The following is a 16561-nucleotide window of genomic DNA, read 5'->3' as shown; positions in this document are numbered from 1 at the left end:
ACTAAAACGCAGTTAATTATGGAATCTCTCTTCACTTACACCATCTACTATTTTACTGCTAAAAATCATCCCACAGAAACAGATACCTATCATTTTATGAAGAATTTTTACTACTGTGGTTTGCAACAAGATAGCATAGTCTGCTGGGCAATTCTTCATTTGTGCAGTTTTGAGATTTGATGAGATCAGTGAAATTTCCTGGTAAGCACAGGATCTTTTCCCAGGTCCTTCTAAATGCTGATGCCTTGGAGAATATTGGCTTTTCTCAAGTCAGTTGTTACTTTGACAGTTTCAGCTTTTTTCATCTGAAACATGAATAATATCCCTTTTGAGCCTTCATAAATGGTGCTGGAAGCTTCAAAGGAAAAATACTCTTAGATAGTTTTTTTTTCAAAAAAAGTTAAAGAGCAGATGGACTTGTAGCTGAGTATACTGCAATCTTCATTCACAGTCAGCAGGAGAGGTAGGTTCCAGCCTCTTTGAATCTCTGTCTGGAAGACCACGTGCGAAATTCAATGTCAAATGTTGTGAAAAATTGGTCCCATCTGCCATCCCTCCTTTACCCAATAGATGCACAGGATGCCTAAGTTCCTGGCTACCTCAGATCACTAGGATCACTGCTGAAGCCTCTCTCTATGCAAATGACAAATAATCTACCCATTAAACGTCCCTGTAATGAATGCCCTGCTATGGCAACTTCCAAGAGACTCTTGATTAATTGAAAGAAGCAAAACACTTCATGTTGAAGTAACAGCTGGTTATGATACTTACCAGTATCAGCTGACAGTCTAAAGACATGCACTTCACCAGGAAGCTTTCAATCCTACACATTATTTAAATAGAAGTTGTTTTTTTGCAAACTTGGTACCTCAAAACTGAAGCCTATTACATTTGGCTAGTTGGGTCCTTCTAGTAAACAGTCAGTGTTTTTTCAAAACCTTACCAGAAGAAACACCAAGGAGTGGTGTGCATGACACACTACTGTGATGCATGCAAAAAGGATGCATCCAAGTGAAAGGACAAACAAATCTTTCTGCTAGCGAAAATATTTCGTTTCCATTTTAGCCAGGAATGCACTAAATAATGCATCATGCCTCAGCTACTTGAAAGGTCACCTTTTGGTCTACGAGCAGCTGCAGCAGCTGTGTTCCTTCAAGACCTTGCTCTGAGAACAGAACAAAGTGTGAGAGCTGACAACAAGCTTGGGGGATGCAGGTATGGCACAGGCTTCTGCAGGCCTCCCAGCAGCTACAGCTGAGAACCACTGCCAAATTTTCTTTCTCTCATTTTTTACTTCAATCTCAAATAACCTCCTTCCTTTCCCTCCCTTCCTCAGTAAATTAGTCATATGCAAAATATAAGAAAATTAACAGCCAACTCAGATTTTGACACCATGCAGAGACAAGTATCCATGGAGATTAGGGACCTCCTGTTCATCACTGATTTCCCATCACATTTGACAGGAAGGTACAACAAACAGAATAAACTAGTCCCCAGAAAGGCACTCTGTGAGACTGAGTTCAGCTTAGAGACTACCGAGTCTGTTACTTCAAAACTATAATGCAGCAAGCCAACTCCCAAACTATTATGCAGGCAAGACCCACAGCTGCTTTAGATATACCTCTCATATTTGAGGCTTTCATCCCATAAAACTGGATGAAAGAAATTGGCAGCTTCTCATATATTATCTCATTTTCAGGAACTCAGATATGAGTTTTGCAGCTGAGAATCACTTCAGCTTTCTAGACCGGAGTGTTGGTTGTAACATACAGACCTTAGTTTGGAGACAGTGATTTTGAAGGGGAAAGGAAATCAGTGTCCATTATCATCCAGTTCAGAATCTGTCCTCCTAACAGGTAGGTCAGGGTGGTACAGAGGAGACATCCTGATCAAACCTGACTTTGACAGGATGGTAGGGGAAGCAACATGTCCTTCTGGTAGAATTTTCGCAGTTGTATTTTTCCATAGATCTAATCCTGTTCCATTTCCTGAATGCCTAGATCAAAATTGCCTACAACCAGAATAGTTTTTGTTTCAAATTAAATCAAACAAGCAAGGAGAGAAATAACAAATACAGGGAAAACAAACAAGAATGTAACTCACTCTAAGGGCTATCTTGCATTGATGCATAGCATTCACTTCTAGACTACAGCCAGGGGAACACTTTATTTTTAAAGGTCCCACACGCAATAACAAAATCATACCAGACATACATCTAACCATATGTATCACTCATCTTTCCTTACCCAGAAAAACAAGCAAATCTTAAAAAGAGATGTGAAAAAATAAACACCAGCAAACCAAAACAAACCAACTAATGCACAAGCACTGAATTAAGTATTAGAATTCCAGTCCTTATGCATTCCTTAGCCCATTCAGATGTGCTTTCATGTCCTCCACTCACTCATATTTCAAGACTGCAGCAGACTTCCATGAAAATTCTCTGAGATCTGTGATTCCTGTCCTTGATCCTGGGTGATGTAGGATTCATTAATGCCAGCTGCTGCTGTTAGCTTTTCCCCATTTCAATGGCTCAATGTCACCACCACCCAGCACAAAACCCATGCCATGTGGAAAGGCTCTGTGGTTGAGCAGGCTGCCAGCCTTGGAGCCACAGTGGGCATAGCAAGGTGGCAGCCATCCAAGCTCAGAAAAGAGAGCAAGGGCCCATAGGGCTCTTCAAATGAGTTGGCAAGAAAATTTTTAAATTAAAAACAAAAAAAGCAGAATATTGCAGAGCAACCAAATTGACCATCAACTGCTCTTTACAAGCTGGAGGTAACATCATGAGTTTTCAGCCAGCCTGATCAAACTGAAACCTTCTACTTGCTTGTGTGCCTCTGGCACTGGCACATGAGGGCCCTGAACAGCATATCCTGCAAGTCAGGAGAGAGCCCCATATGCTTCTGACAGCAGCCATTGGAACCATTTTCCAGCCACGTTACCATCAGGTATGGGTCATTACTGGAATTTGGTCTGCATCAACAGACTATAGAAACAATATATACTGGACCCAGCAGATACTTCAAATGGGGCCAGGATATCATTGGCAGCACTTAGATCGTCTGGCCAAGCCCAAGCTGCACTGGCCTGCATTAAAAAAAAGCGCAAAGAAAAGCAAGTCTGTTATCAGTGTGTTTAAATTTGTTCAGTAGGAGCACACACCTCCTTTGCAAAACATCTGTGAATCTGGAAAGTAGAAAAGGCTAGACACAGACCAGTCAAGCACCATTTATTTAAAATGTGTGATGCCAAAAAGAACTGAGGATCCTTTCTAGCTAGAAATCCAAGCGAGAGTGGATAGCAGCCCCCCCTGGACAGACAACAGTCCAGGATTTAATTCTGGACCTACAAACAGCTGAACAAGTGCTCATACTAATGGCAAGAGAATGGGAACCCACAGCCTTTGCACTCTACACCTTTTCTTCCAGTGCTCAAAAGCCATGTGCTTTGGGCTTCCATGAGATGATTTTAGTGTCTTTAATGCAATATGAATGCACCAAAGAGCTTGACATCATTTCAACTCTTCTAAGTCACGTCCTTGGACTGCCTCTAAAAAAGCCATCCTATCTTCACTGACAGCGTGGGCAGCCTGGTAAGAGGAGGTTTCCATTGCAGACTCCTGCATAATGTGCTTCAAGTCAAGTAGTGACAATATTGCTCCTGCCCCCTCACCCTTCCACCCCTGTTCTTCCCTTCCTTGGCTAATGAGATGTTTTACTTTGGCAGAGCAAACTATGCCAAATAGGTACAAGCAACTACGAGACTGGAGTAAGAGTGCATCTGTATGAGCAAAACAGCCCTTTCTCAGCTTCACATTGGCTCAAGACCAAGTGAGCATCAATGTGCTCCATCCCATCTCCAGGCCACCACGGGCAGGAGAACCCAGCCCAGCAGCTGGACTGGAGTCCCCCACTGTTGCAGTGAGCACTACCCTTCACACGGTATCTGCTGGCCAATTAAGGTACAACCACAGTAATTTTTTGTCTCTTGAGCATATTTGCAGGGTTGTCCCCTTTGACTTAAGTATTTAATGGGTTGGAACCCAGTTAACACATTTGCACTCCCTCCCAGACACAAAACCACACAGAGTTGCTAACATATCGCTTTCCTTACAGTTCTGATAATCTGGGTAATTTATTCAGGTTGGCAAAGTTTGAGTGTTTTTCCATTTCCTCTGCAGAAGGGGAGCAATGTGATTGTTGCTGTGGTGATTCTTCCCTTAATATTTTTAGCCATAATCTGACTTAAAGTCATGACTGGCAGTGGAAAGTGTCATTTTTTTAAGGCACAATACCAAAACATTTGTGAAGAGCCTTTTATTTTTCACACTGAATATTATATATACATATATTTTTATTACATATATATATATGTATTTTTACATATATATATATATATATTCATTGAAATTCACATTGATAAATGTAAATATGTAGACGCACCTTTATCTTAAACAGGCCTGAGTTTGGCCTTTCTTTTGTAAGCTCTGTTCTCCTCCATCCACTTGGGCTCAAGCTGCACAGTCAGAACCTTTGCTACCCTGGGTTATGTTTTCAGAAAGAGGCTAACTTACTGAAACATATCAATGCTGACATTAAGAGCAGTTACTTGTCTAATCCCCCAGGCATGGGGTTTAAAAATCTACCCCCTTCCCTGTTACTGAGGTTAATGACTTCCCTGCAGAAGGGGAGCAAAGTGATTTCATGTTTTTCCTTCCTTTAAGAGGTTGCAGAGCCAGAATTCCTCTCTGTGCTGAGGGTACAGCAAATGTCAGCTCCCTACCTTCATTTACACCTTGATCCATGAAGCTGTTGGCAGAGAAAACCGTGATGCACAGTGAGGAAAGGAGCACAAACCTGATGGAAACAGTGATGTTATTCTCATTTGTAGCATGGACTGTAGGCATATATCCCTGCAGGGCTCTACCAAAGCAAGGATGGTAGCACCACCCCACCAAACCTAGAGATCTGCTGTCACATGGCATTGGTGCAGAGCACACAAAGAAGCTGAGTTGGAGGTCCAACACTCACGTGTCCTTATGCTTGTGTCCTTCCTTTCATTCCAAATAGGAAACCTAAGAGGCCTGGGAATGAATGTGTTCTGAAAGTCACAAAAATTTCATTACACTGCTTTTCCATAACCTGTTTCACGGTGAGTGAAATGCTTAACATTGAATTAGTCCCATGGGATTAACCATGGAAAAGGATGCCATGAAGTATAAATGAAAATACAGCCAAGGGGGCCAATGGAAAGCTGCCCTCCCATTTAGCTGTGGTTTCTTGAAAATTATCGTTTGGGATGAATTTTTGTTTGTCATTTAAAATCCAGGATTAATCATTCTGGAAGGCTGACAATTCTGTTTTTACACTTTGTACCTCTGGTGGGCGTTTTCCAGCATTTAAAGCAATTTCCAGATTATTATTTTTTTTGAGGTGGGGAAAAAGAAGGGGCTGTTTATTTTCCATTCAGGCAAAAAAAAATTTGACATTCCAAATGATTATATAACTTCCATCATTGGAACTAAATATGTTTGGTGTATCTATACATATACATATCTATATATATACATATATATTTGTATGTATATGATTTGGATATTTGTTCCTGAAATGCACCAAACAGAAACCACCACAATACTTTTCTTCTACAATGGCATTCCAAATATAGGTGATGTGAAACCATATATTATCTTAATTTTAATGTGAAGAACTCCTAGAATCATAAGTAGAGAAACTACTTAATAAAGAGATTAATACATACTTAGTTACACACACATTTACTATGAACTGCATTAAATATGACAGGATTATTATGCCCATGTCTCTTATTTCTCACTGCTCCTCTAGAAATTTCAAGACTTAGTGTTTCATCTGCAAGTTTTCAGTAAGCGCTAGAGATTCGTGCCTTCCAGAAAGGCAGCTCAATCCTCTGAGATCTTAACACTCCCTGGATAGACTCTGGTATATTCAGCAGCCTGTTGATGCAGCAGATTATGTCAGAGGTGCAAAACAACAACCAGTGCCTCACTGGTAAAATTAGGACACAGTTTTCTACCACCACTTTAGTATTTCCCCACCATCACCACCCTGAGCACTTGGACTCTGCCTTCCCACTGATGACCCTGAGGCAATGCATTGGACACAGATAACACACCTGTGGCCAGACTGCACCGGCACAATATTCTGGGGACACCCTGGATCCTCTGCAGTGGCTGAACAGTGACGCTGCACTTGTGCTCATCGGGGCAGTGCCAGCAGACCTCCCATGGCTGCAGCCAGCATGACACTGCTCCTCAGCAATTCCCTCACCAGACCACGCAGGACACGTCACACCTTGGGACATTAATCATGTGCTGGCATGGAAAGGGCAGGAAGTGAGAGCTGATCTGCTTTCACCTTGGCCCGTTTAATGCCCCGTCTCACACTGTGATGCCACCAGCACCTGAGTAATCTGCAGGTGTGCATGTTGTGTGTGTGTATTCTTGCCCACACTGTGCCTCAGGAATGAAAGAATTCAGAGATGACTCTGAATTCTGAAGAGATGGCTCTGGGGGCTGGGAATAAGCACACAGGGTCAGCTAAACCTCTTTTCTAGGTCATTTTATGAGGTTTCACTACATAGACCCACTGTTATCTAAACCCAGTCCCACTGTTAGAGAAAAAGAGCCAAATAAAGCTGACTGTGGGAAAGAGCTCAGCCTGCTTAGAGCTACTTCGTCACTTTTCATTAGCTATAAATGCCAGGTCTTGCTTTCCATACTGACCCAAAGGTGCTGGATCCTGGCTCACTTTCCCTTAGCATGCACCACACCTGACCTAAATGCAGTTTCATGAGACCAGACTGAACCTCCAAAGTCCTGCTCTTCCACACTCAGCTTCATTTTCTCACAAAGCCTTTGAATTAGGCAACTTTCCACCACACATTAGAAGATTTCCTACCTGTTGTAAGGCAGCAGTATTATGAGTGTACACATAGCTTTTTACATGTGATTCCATACCAGGATTGCTGCCTTTTTTGCAGGGGACTGAGCTACAGCCCCTGTGGAAGCACTGAATGGTGCATTTGCAAGCAGAATGTAGGTTTCTGTGCTATTTCTGAAGCTCTGCAATTTACTTCCTGCCTTGCACGTGGACCAGGGTTTTGCTTAGATGCAAAGCTAAGATTGGGCTGTCAGTCACAATATACTTCTCCTTTTTTCACCGTTTTAGAAAAGGGATTCATATCTGTAAAGGATGCACTCAGTTCAAAACACTGTAGCCTTAACTACATTGGCTCTGGAGTAAAATATCAAAGAGAGATGAAGGTATGTGCCAGAATTAAGACTGTGCTATAAAACAAGCCTAACTAATGTCTAAATTACAGTCTTGCTGAAGTACAAACAGCAGCCTCTTTTGCTGTGCAGGTAAAACCAAGCTGATTTTTTCAACAGTATATTTCCTAGCAATTTCAATGATTCTTGCTGACAGTTTAGTTTTAACGACCAAACCCTCAGACAATAACTCATGACCTAATTCTGAAGTCAAGACTTCAGTTCACAGACAATTTTCCCCGTACATCCCTCAGCAATTTTGGAGAGAAAGGATTCTAAAAGAAGGCCATAGTAAGCACAAAAGAGACAAGAGCAGTTATCCTGACATTTAAACCAGATAAACCCAAGTACTAAACAGATTCTCAGCAGCAGTTTTGGCAAACCCATGTCAAGGCAGGTAAGAAGTTGGAGAGTCTTAACTGGTTACTGCTTTGTCACCCAAAACCTGCTCACCTCCACACCATGTGAAATGAAGGAAGAAAATAATTCTCATTTAAAACCAAACAGTGTGCTCCTCCTTCCTCCCTACCAAAAGATATTAAGATATTTACGTATCTTTAGTCAAAGCTGTATTATAAAAGACAGAAAGCACTCAATTTTTAAATAAAGGAAAAAAACCCATACAAACAAACTTAAAAAGGCAGCAAGACCAGGATATTTACTGTCTCACCTGTCTACAAAGCTTAATTTTGAATTACCTTTGTGGCTTGCCTACTTAGTCTACACATTCAGATATTTAAATTATGACTAATTTTTCCAGCTCTTTAGACTATAAGCTTAATTCTAGTAATCACAACTGCTCATTGTTATAGCTTGCTAAAGTTTATTGCAGTTTTGAGACCCAAACTTCAAGCCTCCATCTCTGGGTATCTTTAAGGAGGGTTAGACACTCCTCTGTCATTATGACGTTGATAAATTTGCACTTGCATTTAGAAGGAAATATGGTTTAATGATCTCTTAAGGTCATCTTTGGAACTAACTTTTCATGACAGAGTCGGATCATAACACAACCTAATTGCACTAGTTCAAGAGAAAGTAATCCCATCACAATGGCTCTCCCTCCAGCGTCCCCTTCCAACTTCTCTTCTGTTTCTATTTTAATAAGTCCTTTCCCTGTAGTGTAGTTTGGCTATAAGAAAAGTAGGAAGTATATCTTTGAGAAACAACCCCTAGGCCAGATGGACAACTTTCCAATGACAGAGAACCATCATCTTTATCTTTCTATTGTACCATCAGCTGTATGTGACATAAAAGCTAGGAAATTCAATACTGTGAGGAGAGAGGTAACAGAGAGTTTCTCACCAGGGTTTCACTGTCACAGACTCTGGCTTTCTCTACCAGCAGGCTGCTCTGCAGGACAAATTTGATCTGGGCAGAAGACTGCATTTCTATAAAATTAGTTGTAGTACCTGAAGGTAAAGGTAACATTTGCTCCAGTACAAAATCTGTAATTGCTGTTTCCAGCCTCAGAGAGTCTTTGGACATTTGAACCATTCCTGGAGATATGTGAGTGGTATCCATATTGTTGATATCTGCAATATCAGTGCTCCACATGGTGTGCCCACTTATCTACAAAAGGCTCCTAGGAACCTTCCTGTTGGGTTTGTTCCACTGTCAGAGTCTGGCCTAAAAGAATGAGAGCCTTGGCTCCCTAACATTTCTGACAGACTTTTTGAGGCAGATCCCATAAAAATTATGGAGCAGTTCACAACTCACATTTGAATATTTTTGAAGCGTAAAATGTCCCAGAAATTCCTGGTGTATTCTCTACAATTTCTACCTTCTGTGCTGTTTTCCCTTTTTTTCTTTTTTTTTTTGTATTTCCATTCACTCACCACTTCAGTAAAGATCAAAAGTCAGTATATTGTTCTGTTTTATGGATCAAATCCCTGTAGACTAATCTATGCAATGGCATACAGATCTACAGATATATTTTTGTGGAAAAAGTTAAAAAGCATTTGAATATTGTTCGGTATATTCTAACATTTTGTCTGTTCATTTTTAATTGCCTCTAGAGTGAAGCTTCATGGTTTTTATTTGAACACAAAGATTTCTTTTATGCCTGAGATTTAAATTAGCAGTGGGCAAAACAATTTCATAAAGAGGAAAGGAGAGGGGATCAACATATCACCTTCCATCAGAAAATAATACATCAAAAGTGAGATTGCAGAGGGGGTGTGCCCTGAGCTGAGACATCTCGTCTTCCCACCACTCAGTCATGGGATTTGGTGCAGACCCAAACCCACCAACCCCACATCAGGCTCCTGTTCAACTGCTCCCAGGGAGACTTTGGAAACCAGCACAGAAGCTTTAAACCTCCCATGCTCAAACTGAGTGTTCCTCTTTGCTTCTTTGCCAAAAAACATCTGAGAGGACTTCAGTGGCACTCCCTTACAGATCCTGTTTCCTAAGCAGGGCTGTGCAGTGTGGCAAGCCGTGTTACCAGGCTACTGAAGCCCTTCAAGCACCAGTGTTTGTCCCCAGAAAAGTGTCCAGGCATGAGACCAGGAGGAAAGCACTGGCCTGAGTGGAGCTACCAAAGTTTCAGCAAACACAGACTACACTGGAAGGGAATACTTGGTTTGTGGCCTGTTGGCCAGTAGTGGGAGAAGGAGCAGAGGTGTAAAGAAGGAGTTCCTCAGAGGAACAGATTACAGAGGAAGAAGACCATTTAGTTATCAAAACCATGTGGATGTCAGGGAACCACCTGGACTCCTCTCTGTGTTTTGCAGCTGATCTCCAAATATTTAGTGGAATGCTGCTCCTCGTGCAGCATCCCTACAGGGGAAACAGTAATACACAATTAGAAGTCTGTTTCATAATACTGTATTATTTACAAACACACTCACTTGAAAAGGATGAAAGCTGGTTTTAAGTGCTTTTGGTTTATATTTTAGTTCTCTAAAATTAACTCTGATAAACCTGACTGCTTCTGATGGCAAGATAAAACAGATTCAAAACCTTAATGTCTGCCTCTAAAATAAACCAAAACAAAAGTAGTCATCTGATTTCAATTCTCTCCTTTAAAATCCTCTGACTTTAATTGCATTTGACTCCTCAGATAAAATGAAAGATTTGTTCCCCCTCATTGCCTGTACACAATCCAAGTACAGGCAGTACTGAAGACACTTCCCCAAATGCATATGACCAACTACAAAGTCTGATCTAATGACTTCAGGAAGAGTTTTTCCAGTGGTATGTGTGTTCTGTAACCTGCTAGGGGAACAGCACATTTCTCTGCACTCCTGGTACAGCACTTCCATTACACAGCCCCAGACAGATACATGTGATAGCTCTGTGTCAAAGTCATGAATAACAGAGATATCAGAGATAGAAGAGAAGTAATGGAGAGTAACAATTTCCATTTTCTGATCCTCTAGCAGATGTACTCTCAACACTGACTTTTCCCTGGCAAGAGGAGATCCACAAGATCACACACACTTGTCCTTTGGAGCAGAGCATGATGGGAGGCAGCCCATGACAAACTCTCCTCCTCTTCTCTGTCCACCATAATTTTTAAAATTGCTCTTGTCTTCCTGTGCTTTATGCCAGTCTCCCTTGCAAAGGCTCGGCACCTTTCAAAAGAATCATTTGATCAAGGATTTGTCTATCTATGCTGAGAAAACAATTGCCACAGTCCCTCAAGGAGTTCAGTTTTGATCAGGTGAGAGATACTGATGATGCTGCACTAACACACAGTCCTAACAGTCTTCCATAAAATCCCTGGTGTTGCCAGCACCATTGCCTGGTTTACACTACACCAGTTCTTAGGTACCACAACATTTCTCTGTTCAAAAATATTCTGTGATTTGTCTGGGTAAACTTTTTATGCAAGCACATGCCTCTGTCTATTGGTTTTGTTCCAGTGCAAGGTGTTAGTTTTTCCTAGCATGGCATTGGTCACACTAAAAAATAAACTCACATATCCTGTCCTAATGACTCAGTATTTTCATGCTTTTCAAAGTCATTGTCTCTGTAATGACATCCCTCCAAGGACCTGCTAATGGGTACTAGATTATGCATCACTTTCTAAACTGTACACCACAGGAAAAAAACCCAAACAATACAAGTGAAGTGTCATTTTTGTGAATTGTATTTATAATACCTAAAGAACCAACAAGTGGACTGCCAATGTGATGTACTTGGATTCAGATGCTAACTTCTCATGGGATGAAGTAGTTCCATTGAGTGCTGAAAACCATAACTGGTAAAAGAAGAGCTCCTAACTGTATTCCAGTCTGACCAAGTATAAATGTTTTTCAAATGAGAGGTTACCAGATTTGTCAAAGATATAAAGAAAACCTGCATAATCCTAGAAGCTGGAACAGGGAACTTAATGGAGAATGTCAGCCTAACACCTAATGGACAATCTGTATACTATAAAGACAGAAAATGCTATGGCGCCACCACAGAGCCTGCCATTTAACAAAACAGTTCTGGGAACTGCAGTCACATTCTCTGCCTTGGCATGCCCAAATAGACTGGCACTTGACTCCCTCTAAATATTCAGAAAACCTGGGGGATCTCAATTACAACCCTCTACAATGCAAAGAAAAAAAAAAAAAAAAGAAAGAGAAAGAAAAAGAAAAAGAAAAAGAAAAAGAAAAAGAAAAAGAAAAAGATACATCAAGTACATTTGGACTGGGATGAAATTTGTTTTGATAGGGAACAGATGATATTATGGTTCAGCTGCAAATAAAACCTAACTGCTCTTAACAACATCCTGCAAAGTTGCTAAGGACCTATACACAGACAGCAGGATCAATATAAGCTAAACTTGCATTTCACAGCTGAAATCAGAGCCACTTCATAGTGACAAAATAATAAAACAGCAAAAGAACAATGAGACACTCTGGCACATGTGTACATTTTCTAAAACCACATAATGAAGCTTTAGCAATGCAGAACTCAACCTCCCAGCTCAAAGTTTTATTGGCCATTATCTCACTGGATTTGGAACAGCAGTTCTGAATGCAGTAAAAGACATTCATTTTTCACAACGTTTCCCCACATAACTGACAAATTTATTACTGTTATAAAAAAGGACACTATTTTGAAATCCTCAGGGTGCTTGACTTGTAATGGTGCCAAACATGTTTCTCTTTTCATTAGCATTCAGGGAGCACTGAATATGCCCTAACCAACCTCATCTACTTTTCCCCCTCATGTTGATGCAACTGATACTGGATCTCCAGCCATCTCAGTTGTGGTCCGAGGTAATAGCTTAGGACCAGAGTAATCAGATATACTGAGAGGCCATTTCCGAGTTAGACTGGAGACTGCTAGACATTCCCAGCATAGCCTCACACTGGCCTGTTTCAAAACGGTGTGGCTACCTCACAGAACAGAACAGGCAATGTTAGAAGAGACCACAGTGGGTCACCTGGTCCACAGTTCTCCCTGCCTGAGAAATACAGACAGTATTTCTCAGTTTGTAGGATGATTGCAAAAGCAGATATATTCAGAAATTGGATTAATAAAAAAACACACCTCACAGGTGTTATGTAAGCCTCTGGAGTGCATGAATTCTTCTGCAGGTTTGACATACCTTCCACCTCCACAGGAGAAAAGTAAATGAAATGGCAGCACAACATGTTTTAGGTGGTGTCTGAAGAGATCACAGGCAAAAAAAAAAGGACAGTAATTAATAGGGATCAAGGTATCAGCCAAATTGTGTTTCTCCCAGGGAGAACTCCTCTCCTCCCTTCATATTGCAACCTTTGTAAAGAAAGCAGGAACTCACAGCTCAGAAACCTCCTGCCATCTCCCAGGACTACTCAGCTCTTTGGTCCTCAGCCTAATGACCCAGATCTGAACACCACAATCATTCTGAAATTATCTTTGATATCTTGTCTCTTTCATCCGTGAAGTCACTTTTGGGGCCTTATATGATACAAACTTTGTTCCCCTCAGCTGGACATGACTAAATTTCCCTACTGGAAAGAGGCTTCTTCAGGAAGGCTGAACCCTTTTCGTTCCGTGACTTCCTCACTCTGTCTGTTCACCCTCTTTGTCAGCACAGGCCTCTATCTCCTCTTTGCCCACAACTCTCTCAGAAACGCATCCTGGAGCTCACTATATCCAGCGATACCAGGGTGGTGGCTTTCACATAATCCCCTGCTATCCCCTTGCATCACTTGGATCTCTGTGTCCCACAGGACAGCCAGGCTTCAGCAGTCAATGGTATCACAGCAGGTGCCACTAATCCAGTCACACCCACACATCACATCTTACATTAGAGACCCTGCAGTAAGTATTTGTCATCTTAATTTCCACTTGCCTTTTTCTCAGCCACCTTCACTGTAGCCCTCACTCTGGTTTTGCTTTCTTTGACATACTCAGACCTATCTCCAGTGGGCTCAGGTTAGATTCTTCTCCTCTCACCATGTTTAGTTAGGAGTTTGATAGAGCCTAAATCAGCTCAGCTGTTTATGCTTTCTCTGCAGTAAATAGAGAGAGCTCCAGGGGGCTGTTCATCCCACTGTATTTAAGTACACCAGAAAGAGGGGGAATGCATCTCTTTACACAGAGTAGATCAGACAGCACAAGCTTAACAACAACACAGCTACAGTTCAGCACTGCAAACCTTAGAGCACAAGAACAATAGAGATCTGAAAACCAGAGAGCACTGACTGAGAGCTTCACTCCCATGGAAGTTCAGATGTCCTCTCTGTGCCATTATCACTTTCAGGTTGAGGGGTGGGGATGGTGTTTTCTGGTATTCCCAGGAGGTTGTGAAGATCTTAAGGGCATAATCAACACTGTTCTTATGGGGCTGACATCAGTTCTGTGAAACACCATGCTCAGTGTTAGGTTATCATTTGGGTCAACAGCCACAAATGTTTCGTTCAAACTTCTTCTCAGGCTCTGCATCAAGGTTAAATCTAGTTCTCGAGGATCCACATCAACCTCCATTTAAGGCAAGGAAAACAAAGGAAACTCTTCCTTTGAAACTACTAATGATTGAAGCCTTTTAATTCTTTTCCTGTTTGCCATTAATTTCTGCCCCCATGAGTCTCAGAGCTTGCTGCTTTATCTTCTAAGCCTTAGAAGCCTTGTTCTTCCCAAGGACACATTGGATTTATGAACATTTCTTTCTTTGTTCACCATGTCCTTCCTATTTTTTTTCAGAATAGGGAACTCATTACAGAATCAGTTCATTCTCTCTCCTTGCCAAGTGAACCTTGAGTATGGAAAGTGTTTTCTGTATGCAGGGAACCCTTTCTTGATAATTTTCCAAGTAATACAGAATGCCTGTTATGAAAAAGAAATCTCTGCATATTCTTACAAAAATATAACATTGATAAAAAGAGACAACTCTAGACTGATCCTCAGTTTCCATACCCAATCTTCAAAATGATTAAAGAAAATTATGTAGTATCTTCATTCAGTGAAAAGATTGTCTCCTTTGTAAATCAACAAATCCACTTTTTCTGAAGTCTGCTTTTCCATGGCAGTCTCATACACACTTTCCTCCTTGTCTTGATTCTTCTCTCTCTGCTTATTATCATTAGGAGTCCTATTCTTACCAGGCATGAAACAGGAATCTTGAAGACTTTACTGGCCTAATCTCATTTTTCCCTTATGACCTTCCTTCAGAGTTCAACATAAGCAACACACAGTCAAGTCAGAGGCTGTGTATCATTGCTGACAGTGAGTTCTACTTAAACACAAAAAAATTCAATCTCTTCTCTAGTTCCACAAGTCTATCAGAATGGACATTTGTTCATTATAGGATATATCTTCATAACAGACTTAAAAGTTATTTCAGGTCTCTTAATTCCCCTTGCCAATTTGTACAGGCAAACATCATCCAAAATACTTTTTAAAATAATAGTAACAGTCCCCCAAGCAACACCCCCCTCCCACTGGGCAATCATGAAAAATAGTCTGTATAACAGACCAACTGAATGTGTGGTCAAACCATCCATGCTGGCAGGGAAAGTACTGAAATAATGAACCAACACCAGGCTGAGTTAGTATACGTGTTTGTTACCAAAATCACTCATAAAGTGAACAACAGAAAGGTACCTTGTGCACCTCACTGATCGGCTGTGGAAGGCAACAGCAAAGCAAAGGGCAGAGCCTGGTCACATGCATGGGAATAATGCATTCATTCCCGTGGTCCCTAGGTCCCACTTGACCTAGAAGACTGAGGTATTTCCTACTGGAGTGCTGACTGTGATCCACTGGGAGGGACAGACAGACAGAGATGGGGATTTCCAGTCAGCAACCTCTGTGTTTACTAGAAGACTCAAAAGAAGTGCAGCTCTTAGTGAGGTCCTAATGTTCCCAGAAGTGGGAGAGAAAGTCAATCCATGGAGGAAAAAAAAATAAAAAAGAGAGACTAAGAAATTGATACATTTGCAATTTATCCCTCCATCATAAGCTCAAACCTGTTTCAAGAGAAGTCAGGGACAATCAAGGATTTGGGTCCATTACAGTTTTTATCTTTTAACAAATATTTGAAATATCAGCAAATGTGTAGGTTTCCAGTTCCTTTCAGCACACAAAGTCATGTGCTCTTTTACAATATAAATATTTTAGAACTGTTGACTCCTGCATCTTGCTCTTACCTTTACAGTCCTCAGAAGCTTTAACAATTGTTATGCATACTTAGTTAATTTATTTAAAATCTCATCATCTTGTCTGCACAACAAGGGCTCTTATATGGCTGAAGCCACAGACATTCCACAGGCATATCTGGGCTGCTCTTCAGAGCTTTAAGGAGAGCAAGGCACAACATAAGCAGCAGCCTACACCTGAGAGCTGTCCTCATCTTCCTGCTACACTGAGGTGTAGCAAAGCACATAACCCTCATAGAAAGACTGTGAAAGATCGTCATATGACAAAGCCAGAAAAAGGAGATAAAATTCAGGACAAGAAGCAGAGTTCAAAGATTTCTTATTGTGTTTCCCCATTTGTATCTCCTCCTGAGTATTCTTGGACATGATGAGGAAGTGCAGGAAGGTTACTGCTTTCCTGACAAGCTGGACTCAAGCCTGGGTCCACATAATTCACAAGAGCTAATACAGTCCAAAAAAATCTGCACAGTGAACAAAGTCTGGACATCTCATCTTGCCCCCTCCTCCTGGAAGGAGCTCTCCTTCCAAGTCACAATATCAATATTAAATCAAAAGTTGTGTGAGAAAAATTTACATGAGTGTAAAAGATCTGTAGACAGAAAAGTTGTGGAGGAAGTTACCAACCCTGAAAAAGAAGCAGCCTATATTAAATAAAATCTAAAAA

Source organism: Parus major, chromosome 2, assembly GCF_001522545.3.
Source record: "Parus major isolate Abel chromosome 2, Parus_major1.1, whole genome shotgun sequence".
NCBI classification, from domain to species: Eukaryota; Metazoa; Chordata; class Aves; order Passeriformes; family Paridae; genus Parus; species Parus major.
Note: the sequence above shows the minus strand (reverse complement) of the source record.